Source organism: Paramormyrops kingsleyae, chromosome 17, assembly GCF_048594095.1.
Source record: "Paramormyrops kingsleyae isolate MSU_618 chromosome 17, PKINGS_0.4, whole genome shotgun sequence".
NCBI lineage: Eukaryota > Metazoa > Chordata > Actinopteri > Osteoglossiformes > Mormyridae > Paramormyrops > Paramormyrops kingsleyae.
The window spans coordinates 9661866-9674770 of NC_132813.1; positions in this window are offsets into that span (position 1 = coordinate 9661866).

Genomic DNA, 12905 nt, shown 5'->3' on the forward strand with positions numbered 1-12905 from the left:
CTCTACAGCTGCGGGACCGGTTCCACTTGCAGGAGCCGGCTGGCTGTGACCCAAGCCGACTCTCCTTCCTATTGGAGCAGAAGCTAATCCAGCCTCGCCGTTCTCGTTCGGCAGCATGTGACGTGGTTAGCGCAGGCCCCCAGCTTGACAGCGAAGATTCATTTCAGACACTCAAAGTGGTCCCCCAGTCCAACACTGCATGCTTCCTCTGTTACACTGACAGCTTATAAATTCTGTAACGACCCCAAGCTCGGCTTTGCAAGTAAGCCATCTGGAAAACACCCAGACCTTGACTTTGGGCTGAGCTGCAGTGTGTGGCCCTGTAAGCAAATTACACACAGGTGCATTCAGGCAGACTGTAGCAGGGAATCTACTGGAATTCAGGCAGACTGTAGCAGGGAATCTATTGGACAAAAAAAAAACAACAAACAACCAAGAACCTTTAGGAGCAATAATACATACACTCAGAGTATTTTTTATTTCACTGTCATTTCCTTGTTTATTCGCCTTATGTGCTGTGCCCTAGTCGTGCTCTTTTGTGATCTTATCTTCATGAATCTTAGGAATGCTGTAGCTTAGCTCGTAGGATCACTAAATTGTTTGCAAATGTGTTTCTATTCAGGAGATGACTGATCACTGTGGAGGTAGCTCTTCTGGGACTTCAATTAGGCCATATCCTTAACTACGTCACTACTTGTTGACACTGAATTATACCAAGCCAATTTTTACATAACGAAATGCTAAACATTCATAGCTTTATAAATCGTTACAGTAAAACAGGCAGTAGACATTGTTTATGTCACGATGCAGGGCGGAAGCAGGCAAATGAAGCCGTGAATAGGGGAACACAGGGTTTAATTCCACAAACGGCAGGCAACAACACAGAATGACACTACAATGACCGGACTGGGGATACTAACACAGACGTGGACTAAATACACAAGACAAGTCAAAATCAAATAGGAAACAGGTGATAACAATTAGGAAATAACACGAGGTAACGAGGTGGGCGTGGCACACACGAGGATCGTACGGAGCTGGGCGTGACAGTTTACTGGCTTGGCAGTATTGGTTATTTTTCTTTAATGTCCAGAATATAATTTTAGTCTTATAGTAATACATTTATACTGAGAGGACATTAAAACTTTCACAAGAAAGTTTCTTTTTAAGTAGCATTGCGGCTCAAAGGTTAACACCGTTTTCTCAGACGTCTAATGCTGGGGGTGTGAATCGCACCTCAGCTCTGTTTGAGAAGGGTATATTTTCCAACATTGGTTTTCTCCTGCTACTTCAATTTAGGGCTTCAATAGCGTTTGAGACGGAAACCTAGCAGAGATCAGTTAGTATCCTAATAGTCAGTGCTGGTCAATGATTTCCTTTATAAATACGTAAAGATTTGTGTAAATACAGCTATTTAAAATTACACAGAAAGAAAAATACCTACGTCAAACAGAGGAGGTATGATTAAATAAGAGAGAAGCTGACAGTTATTTAACAATTACATCCCTCGAAAAAAAGCAAACTAAAAGCTGAAGCTTTCGCCCTCTGTCTCTTTCTACATTCACAATGCTCTGAATGCAAATACCAAAGAGGTTTTCCTGTAAAACTGGTTCCTAGTATTTGTATGTTTGATGATAAATAAGTGACATATAAGTAGGCTTCTTCATAAGCAAGGAAAAAATAACACAATATGTATATATATGTGTGTGTGTGTGTATGTATCTGTATATTTTAAAGGCTAGTGTTTGAGTAATTTGAGCTGTATTCCTTTTTGTGAAGTTTTCGCATTTCTTATTCAAATGTATTGTTTGCATGGGACAGGCCCTTGGGTATCGGTGTATTTGTGTTGCCATGGGCTGTAATGCTACGTGTATACCTGTACACAGAGTGAGAGAAGGCAGAAGAAAGGCCAGCGCGTGTCGCTCAACAGCCTGCGAAAGTTTCATCAAGGCGAGCACAACAATGAGTCAACTGGGAAAAAAAGAGAGCTGAGACAATTTTTGTAGTTTCATTAATGGAGGCATTTCTTTGAAACCTTAGCCAAACCAGAAATCCATCCCACACACACTCTGTCAAAAAAAATGACTTTGGTAAACTCCTGACAGACATGCTGGAGAATTCTGCTACAAGTGTAGCAGCTAATAATGTAATCGCCACCAATAATGTAATAACATGGCAATAATGTAATAATGTGTCAATAAAGTAATAATGTGCCAATAATGTAGTAAATTGATGTACGATGTAATAAAATTAAGAATGTGGTGACTGGCCAATAGTGTAATAACTTAAATTACTGGCAAAATGTTTTCCTGTTATTGTTTCAGAAAATGTATTACAGTACCTAGTTGGCCAGTTGTTACATTACCTACCTTTATTACATTTATAATGGTAATATTATTATGTTACTGACAGTTATTTTTGCATTGTTCAGAATCACATGGTTTCGGCAGGTTCCCCTTTAATCACTGAGGTGTCCTAACTGTCTAAACATGGATCAGGTCCCCTAAGCACCTGTGGGTGGCAGGCAGCATGTGTTCTGCTGATGCATGAAGTTGCAGGCTCCTTCTTCGCAGAAGATGTGAATGAAACCAGCTACCACAAAGTATCACAGCATGCTTGAAAGGTCAAACTGGGCCACACAATACAATACAATTCATGTTACTTGAATAGATGATTGCAAATCCAAATTTTAACAATATATACAAATATGTCCATGAGTTTTTACATACAGTACTGAGGTAAATCCAACAGCTATTAGCATCAGCAAGATGGTGGTTTCATGGTGTCCATGTAAATACACCTGAAAATGGAAAACCTCGAGGCTTGTGTATCCGTTTTAAAATCAGAAGTCATGAACAATCTTAAATATCCTGAAGCTGAATTTTTTACCCACTTGCCATCCATTTTCTATACCCGCTTGTCATACAGTTCAAATCATTTTTATATAGCGCCTTTCACAACAGAGTTGCCCCAAGGCACTTCACTGGGGTATAATACATTCCTATATCATTAATACACAATTATTCAAAAACAGGGCAAAGGGAAGACAAATGAATGAATGAAAGACAGATGACAACAGAGGAGAGGAACCAAAAACTCCAAGAGGGGAGACAAAAAACCTCCAAGGTCAGTGTATGTTAGGGTGTGGGTGAGCTAAACTGAAAGAATAGGTCTTAAGTCGAGATTTAAAGAATAAGATCGATTCGGCATCCTGAACATGGGCTGGCAAACAGTTCCGCAATATAGAAGCCATATAGCAGAAGGCTTTACCGCCATCTCTTACTTTATCTATATGTGGAATAACAAGGAAGCCTGCATTCTGTGATCTGCGTGTACGATGCAGCTCATACGCAGAGTCGCTAGGGTCTGGAGCCGATCCCAGAAGCTACATGCACAAGGCAGGGAATAACCCAGGAAAGGGGCGCCAACCAATTGAAGAAAACACCATTGGACTGTGATCTTCCGACACAAAAGAAAATGTAAACAACGTCAGTCCAGTCTATGTGGCAGCATGGTGGTCACTGTAGTGACCACTCACCTCCAAGGTAGGAGTATTCAATCCCACCACTGATATGTAGGATCTCTCTGTGTTCATGTGGGTTTCCAAATATGCTTAAAAAAATATGCAAATATGCTTAAAAAAAACGGCAGTGGCGCTTGAAGAACATTCTGAATGAGGTGGTTATCAGGGACCAGCTACTGTATGTTTATGGGGGTGGCTGGGGGCGCTTTGTAAAAATGATGTAATGTCAATAATGCACTAATCAGCATGTGGGGTAAAAACTTCTGAGCCAGGGGGTGGGACAGTTGGTGGTGACCACTGGCCACTCCTTATATCTCCCTCTGCTGATCTGGTCTCCCTAAATTTCCCATCCTGTCATCCCACTGAGTGCATCACTTGCCTTGTACCTCATGTTTCCTATGGATCGTTGAACTCTTGTACTAGATAAGAAGTATCGGAAGAAGGATGGACGTGCAAAATATAGCGTAAGAACCTGAAAACAAAGCATGTAATAACATGACTGGTGCACTTACTGGCTGGGTAGCAGGTGAAGATCAAATGCTATGGGCTAGCAGAGATCCAGAAAGTACAAACACAGACCAACCAGCTGACTGTGACTCTTTACACTCAACTGGTTGGTTGAAACAAAACCTTGGTCTGCATTTGTACTTTCTGGACTGGAACTATCCACCTCTGTGGGCTAGTGCTGTGTCGCATGGTCGGCGTGGATTAGTTGTAGATAAGCTTTAGAAGTTAAGGCACAGAACCGCAGCCATATCCAAACCCCATTAGTGACCTTTCTATCGTGACCTTTGTTCAGGGAGTCTGCTGGAGTTCCCCAGCTACGCCCTGTAGTGCATATTTGTCTGACCACATGAAAGGAAACAATCACTAAAGCAGCAATGAATCTCACACGGATCCACCAACACTAGCAAAATCAAACACATTTACTGTATGTAATGCAAGCGGTATTTCTATTTAATGCATAAAGTTAATATTTAATTAGCTAAGCGCATACTCAGTCACAATCACTATTTAGAGAAATCTACAACATTCTAGAAGATTTTAATACCTTGAGAAGGTTTGGTACTGCTGCTCCAATACATGTAAAATATCTGTTTATTGTGAGCTGATTGTCTTCCCAAAAGCTACAGTAGTTGAATCTAGTCAGAAACACAGGACAGTAGGACATTGAAGTCCCTGTAAACTATGATACAGGTGCTACACTGATGTTTACAAAGCAAAACTATGTCACCTATTGGGCAAAAGAAGACTCTACACCTTTAGGTGAGGCCCATATTTGTCAACTGTCGAAAGTTAGTACCTCTGTAGAAATGGTTAATGCATTTCAAATTCATGTTAATAAATGCATAATAACCAAACAGTATGAAAACTTTTTTTTTAATGTCTTACACAGTATTTTAGCAAGATGACCCCTTAGAGATTTCGTTTTATCTCACGCAAAGCAGCAGTTATTTATAAAATACCTGTTACTCATTACACACACCAATGACTATACTGTAGATCACAATATATTTATTGTCATTGTATACATATAATGGAACTTTAAATAAATAAAGATGTAGAATGATCTAACATGCAGTACTGCAACTATATATTCCATTTAGCAGCATTGTAAACACAACAACATGAGATTCAAAATTAGCAATGTTATAAATATGTAACAGGATATTAGAGACCAATGAGAGTGCATTGAGAGCCTGTCTTGTGTCATAACAGAGTATCCTCTTGGTCGAGATACGCAGGGGAACGTCAGCTGTTTGGTGGGGAGCAAGCTGACAGATGAGCGCGTACAGAATGCTTGCAGGCGTGTAGTAAGTTTCTTCCTTCTTCCCAGGTTAAGATGTTTTATGGTTTTGTAAGACACACTATTCCTCAATCTGGAAGTGCATGAATAAATATTCCAGACGGGCTTTCCAGAGGACATAAGGATCAATCGGTAGTGCCAGGGGTGTGTTAAGACCCTTGGCGGCTGTTATCTTTGGCACTGTTACAACGGTGGCTGTCTTAAGGCATATTGGGCCTGCTGCCCGCAACAGGGACATCCTAAAGATGCTAGTGAACATGTCAGCTAGCCGAGCAGCACGGTCCTCCAGCATTCATGCAAGGATGCTGTCAGGTGCTGCGGCCTTCCTAGAGTTCATGAGTGCCCACTTCACTTAGTGCGTCTGTAGGGTAAATGGGGGTGGGGGGGGGGGACTTCACTTAGTGCCTCTGTCGAAGCAACCAAAGAAACTGTCACTGTGGGAAGAATGTTTGCTTCTGTCGTTAGTGCTGAGGAGGGTGTGAATGGCTTCCCAGACATGTTGTGGGTTGCTTTCACTGAAGTGATCTTGCTGTGCTGTCGGCCACTGCATCAGCAGACCAATAGATTGTGGTTTGGTTTGAAGTGCGTCCAAAACTGCCAACAAACATATTTCCACGGTGGAAAATGTGATGCTATGATAACGTATTTAAGCCCCAACACATCTGTCACATTTTGTGTTCTAAGGCTGTGAATATCTTGGCTTTTTTACCCACTGATCTACAAGACCTTGAGGGCTATGTGAAATAAAATCAAAAACACTTTCAGTAATTCGCTAATAATGAAACACAACAATCATCAAATAAAATCATATTCTTATTATCAGTATCTGCAAGCTCAAATATTTTCATTTGTAATCGACCAAAGCAAGCTGCAAATTGTACTGACAGCCCGCAAAGGAAATATTTGGTATTTAAACGTCTTCATAGTGGTTAGCCTGACCTTTTTGAATGTGAAAATGGTGGTATTTTGAGTCGACTTCAGGGTGGATTGAGGACAAGAGAATGTCAGTGCTTGTGTATCAATCACTATTCAAATGAATGGTACCACTTCACAATGAGACTACCTTATGAATGGTTTATAATTAGGTTATTAATTACATTGCAACACTTCATAAATCATTAATAGACAATTATAAACAAGTTACTATGCAGTTCTTTTTTATTAATGAGTTACTGCCATTTATAAATGGCAAAAGGGTGCCTAATTATAAAGTGGTACCAAATTAATTGTAGTTATCTTTCCATTTCCAATTAAAATATTATAAAGTAGCATCAATTTCCAAATCAATCTCCCCTTGAGCACAGTATTTTTGATTTTCTTTTTTTGCTAATTTACCATTTTTGTAAAACCATTACACTGTGTGAGGTGCACATACAGTATTAAGAATGAATAGGAATCCAGTTAACACTGGATTGCACCATGACTAACCACTAACTGCACAAGCACTTGTACTTTCATTTTAGCTCTAATGACTAACACATGCGTAATTCACGATGCTCTTCTCTTTAAGATCTAGATGAAAAAACTTCCCACAGCTCAATTATCAGATAAGTTACTGTAGCATACAACTAATATTCTTTTTCTTTTTTTTTTGCAACACTGCCTATGCCCAATACATTTTTCTGCGTGTATTTTGTGGGTTAAATGAAAGAAATACAGACGCTCCTCTACTTACAAACGAGTTACGTTCCGAACGGCCGTTTGTAACTTGAAATGTTTGTATGTCGTTACTCAACATCATTTTAAAAATGATGTTGCAGACAGGAAATGGGAGCCCAATGAACACAATTTGGACTTACAGTCCTCTTCGTTCATATGTCTGAAAGTGCGTAAGTTGAAAGTTCGCAAGTAGAGGAGCGTCTGTATCCCCAGTCTTGTGCACTATGCTGCCTGGGATAGACTCCAAATTGTAAGATGGATGGCTGAAGTATTATAACATTGTTAAACATTTTTCAAGCCAAATTTCTGAGTGAATCCAAACTCTAAATGAGGGAGATGCCTGGAGTCCTATCCAAGCACAAGGCCTTGGTGCACACTGTAATGGAATGTCAATGCAAAACATATCTTATAAATGCTGTCGTTTGTGGATGCAGCATAAACATTTTTGTGAACTTTTATGAACGTCAAAAGCGGAAGATGATGAACCCTTCTTTCCATAGCGATGGTGTACCCTGCGCTGCTTGGGATTAGCCACAATCCCCGGCCCGAAGACACTACTTATCCGGAGTTGGGTCGCTGGAGCCGCAGTCTAAGCAGGGATGTTCAGACCTCCTTCTCTGCGGTCACCTCCTCCAGCTCCTTCAGGGGAGTACCAAACTGATCCCAGGCCAGCAAACACAGCTCTAACAGATGTAATGCGGACATATCCCTGCAGAAGATACTACACAATGAAATGTCACACATTTGGGAAGTGGGTCTGACTAGTAATGCATGTACTGGTGCTAAGCTAGGGCACATCATCGAACGTTAGCATCAGAGATCCTCACCCAGGCAACCCAGCTGAGATTCATCAGGCCTCAGCTTGTGCCCTTGCAGCAATCTCCCATGGATCTGCCCTCTTCATCCAAAGCCATCTGGAAGCTTTCTCTGCAACCTCTGTGCTGTTGCCATAGCTTGCCTTCTCCATTCCCCTATGATGCAGGGCATGTCCTGCTAAGGACTGCTCTGCAAACCCTCTACACCCCGACCTCTTATCTGTGGCATCCATTAATTGACTTCTCTCTCATGTCTTCCACTCATAGGCCCCTTCAGCATGCTCATCCCATGGCATGGTAAGTTCCAGCATGACCACGCTCTCTGCGACCAGGACCATATCAGGTCTGAGTATTATCTTGGCAATGTGCTGAGGGAACTGGAGTTGCCTGCCCAAGTCTACCATCCTTTGCCAATCCTGTGCCATGCTGAGAAGCCCTAATGGTGCTTTGGGTAACTTTGGACAGGTACTCTGGATTTCCTTGAGGGACCCCCTTCCATGGCAAAGAAGGCACTCTGGTGCCTCCACTAGGCCTCAGCAGTTCATGTTGGATGGACTGGTAACGACATCAGAAACTGCCTGGACCAGGAACTCGATGTGGTGTGGTCCTGCCCACCAGAGATCTGACCATGAAACCTTGCTCTCAAGAACCTGATGCCTCAGTGTCTCATCCCTACTGCCCGGTGGGATCTCTCCTCCAGAACAGCTGCTCTCCCCTCCCCTGCCCTCCCCAGGACTAGTAGCTGATGCTCTGTGCCCTGGACCTTATCATAATGCGGGGGGGGGGGGGTTGTGGAGGTTCTTAGTCTTGCTCTTCCTCTGGTAACTGCCCCTACCAGATCTCAGTTACCTGCAACACCTATATAGCTTTTATTAATAAATGTCCTTCATCCTGAGTCAGTTTGTTGTTAGGGCTGACATTCCCTTTAGCATTTTGCACAGAGGAATAATAACCATCTGGCCTTTTCTTAGGCCTAAATCCTGTTGCGATGGTGAAAGTTATCAATTTCATTGCATAGCCTCTGCTTGACTAGCTTATGCTACAATTATATGTACTTATGAATACAGTAGGCGGCTGATAAACTAGCATTTATGGGGGGGTGTCTAATTATCAAAAACCTGAGATACAACATTTCTTGTAGTTATTTTCCACCCTAAATAACTGAATTTGTTACATATTATATGCCCACAATTAATACCCCAGTAAATGTGATATTGTCCATCCTGTCACATAATTTCTGATAATTCTTATTTAAATAATTTTAGTAATACATTACATTGCAAATATGTGAATTAATTTTGTACAGATTATAATTGGTGATTCTCCTCGTGTCGCACAGTGAATACAATGTCTATCAAGTCATGGTCTAGCTAGACAAGAGCAAAAAAGAGGATGTGAGATGGGGATCTAAGCTTCATGTTACCCGGAAACCCATTTGTGTTGTATACGACTGACTAAGCTTGGTCCCTGTCTGGCAGGATTGTATCTCTGTAGGTCTAAGACTTATGTTATTCAGAAGCCATGCTGAGATCCTGCTAGCTAACTCACACAATGTCAACTAATAATAAACAACACATTTTCTACTACTGTGGCATCACTTAACCATGACAGGGGTCAGTGGTTCAGGTTTTGTAGTGAGGAGGGGCTGGAAAGTTAACAATGGAATGAGTTCCCACGCACATATATGCACAAAAGTAACTTTTAATGCACAAATTATTTCATTTTGGTGTTGAGACTCCCCCATGTAATGTTAGTAATGTGTCGGTTCCACCCAACCAAAAAAATAATCATCCGGTGAGAACAACTAAGACACATTGTGACAGAAATGGTGACATGTCTGCTGAACAATGCTTGGAGAATTTATTCTTTCACCACCCTGCCCTCCTTCCCCCATGTAGCAGCCTGCTACTGGCACTGATGAGATCGCTCAGACTAATCAGATGTTTTGGCACTGGCCCTGGTGATAATTACTGTTGTTTTTTTGCATGTTGCATGTTATCCACACTAACACACCCTAAAACAAGTCCATACAGGTAACCATATATAGGAATCGTTGTGAGATATTTTAGATCTGTCCAATATGAAAAATATACAGTACCCACGATTATTCAGAAGGGAATTCTCGAAAGATTATACCCACGATTATTCAGTAGGGAATACTCGAAAGATTATACCACGATTATTCAGAAGGGAATACTCGAAAGATTATACCCACGATTATTCAGTAGGGAATACTCAAAAGATTATACCCACGATTATTCAGTAGGGAATACTCAAAAGATTATACCCACGATTATTCAGAAGGGAATACTCGAAAGATTATACCCACGATTATTCAGAAGGGAATACTCGAAAGATTATACCCACGATTATTCAGAAGGGAATACTCGAAAGATTATACCCACGATTATTCAGTAGGGAATACTCGAAAGATTATACCCACAATTATTCAGTAGGGAATACTCAAAAAATAAAGTGACAGGCAAGTCATCAATTTCTCCTGTGTTTTCCCTATTGGTACAGTATATGAGACTGAGCCCAGATCCATGTGTGCGTGATTCCCCTGCTGATGCAGAAACCGGTCTTAAGTTTTTGTTCCGCTTCCTGCTTTTGCTATGTCTTTCTACATTCACGCCCCCCACACAAAAAGTTCCTGTTCCTTCATCTCATCCATGTGTTAATCCCTACTTTTTGTCATACCTCTAATTGTCAGATCCTTGTTTTTTGTTGCGATATCTACACGTGCTTGATCATGCAACATACACGATTGCATTTTAACTATTCATATCTTTAAATTACCCTCATCAACATGGCAGTTGTCACGCTGGAGTTTCCTTCATTGTAGGACTTTGATGTTGCTCCAGTTCCCACAAGATTCTTTCTGCCTCTTGCCCTGTCTGTAACTCGTTGTTGCTCTGTTTGGACACTGGGCTAGTTTCTAGCTGTGCAGGTGATTTTGCCAGGTGTGCTTTCAGAGTGGAATGCAGTGTTGGCATGGAGATACTGAAAAGATGGTAGAAGAAGTGAAAGAAGTGACAGGTCCCATAAACTCCTCTGGCTTTTGATCTAGCAATACCAATGGCACAATTCTTAAGTATTCATACTCTTTTATTATAAAGAAAGACTGCATAATCCATGCATCATCCAATACCTTATCAAGAACTTTGAGTCTGTTCCAGAAACACAGAACAACTGAAAACCATGGAGAGGATGCCAGTCCATCGCAGGGCACACACGCATTACGGCCATTTTAGATAGGGTGACCGGGTACTCCATGTCAGGGAGAACATTTTAGGATTGCAGGAGCAAACCAGAGTACCATTCCATCCATCCATCCATCCATATCTGCTTATCCAGTACATGTTCATGTGAAATCGCCTTAATAATTTTAATGTTTTAATGTAGTTATAAATCCAATATAAAAACGTGCAAATATGGTAGAGATTTGATTTGTGATGTAAATAGGAACAGATACTTCTCGTTTTGCCTCTTACAGAAGGAAGTACTGGATTTTTTGATGAAATTTCCACTTGGTCATTTCTCACGGTCTACAAAGAAGTAATCAATCCCCTGATGATTTTAAAAATATTTCTGATCTGTTTTGTTCTTTATTAAGCAACATACCTCAAGTCTTAGTGTACAGTACACAGGAACGTCTGCTTTCTATGAATTTAAAGCAGTAGTTTCTGTTTTTTTCCTAGGTGACTATGTATATTTAACCAGTTTTGCCCTCCTTTGTTGTGAATTTTAATGTCATTTATTTCCCTGTTCCTTGAGTTGTTTCCAGGACAGGCTCTGGATCCCCGTGACCCAGAAATGGACAAACAGTACTGAATATGAATGAATGAATACCTTCCCCGTTAAAATATTCACCATGGATTAAATGCGTGTTCATTTGGTTCCCATCCAACATACCACAGTCAAGGACAGCTCATACAAGGAAATGGAGGAATGTCATGGACACCGATCAAAACAAAACTATAGTTTTGGTGCAATATATAGCATCAATATCCACCATAAGAAAGCATACCTACTGCTGACTGTCAGACACATCTGCCCAGTGATCTGAAAGATTGCTGTTCACAGCTTCTTCTGTCCCGTTTGAGTCACTTTAAGCTGTTATTACTTGTCTTACTGTACCATAACACTTTCTTGAAATAAGAGGTGGTTTTTGATCAATTAAACTCTCAGAAAAAAATTATGTATAGATAAAGTAGGACTGCACTTAACCCTAACAATAAAAAAAATATTTTTAAATGTGGTTCATGTCTCCACACTAAAATTACATATTATATAGGGGAAATTCCCCAATCACTCCAATATAATTCTACAAAGACAAGGAAATAGCTGAAATTCTAAGTGGTTGGTGCTTTTGCTAAAAATAAACTTCAACATGAATATATGACTGTGATGGGCTGGCGCCCCACCCTGGGTTGTGTCCTGCTTTGGAGCCATGGCCCCCAGGATAGGCTCCAGACCCCCCCGTGACCCTGAATAGGATAAGCGGTTTCGGAAGATGAATGGCTGGATGGATGGATGAATATATGAGAGGAGTTAGACAGTATTGAAATCGAATAGTACGATAGATTTACTTTAACAGTCATTGAGAACATTAATTACACAGACTGAAAAAGACTATTAACAAACGGTATGGTGGAGGTGGCAAGCACTGTCACCTCCCATCTCTGAAGTTAGAGTCTCCATCCTGGCTCCACATGTGTGGAGTTTTCATGTTCTCCCTGTGTCGTCCAAAAACATGCTAACGTCAATTGGAGTTACCAAACTGTCCAAAGTTATAAGTGTGTCCGTCCTGCAGTGGTTTAGTGCTGTGTCCTGGGTTACTTACGGGAGCCTGACCAGAGGTTAGAATAAATATAATATATTGCTTTTATATTCTTTAATATTTCTTTTCATACAAACATTCACTTCATAAAAACATATACTTGACAACTCATTTACAGAACACTTGAAAAATATGTGTGTTTAAAGAATGAGTTGGAGGGATAGAGGAGGAACGGAGAGAGACAGAGCGAGAGAGTGAGAGAGAAAACAGGAAGCCCAAGGCTTACGCAAGAGAGAGAGAGAGAGAGAGAGAAAAAGA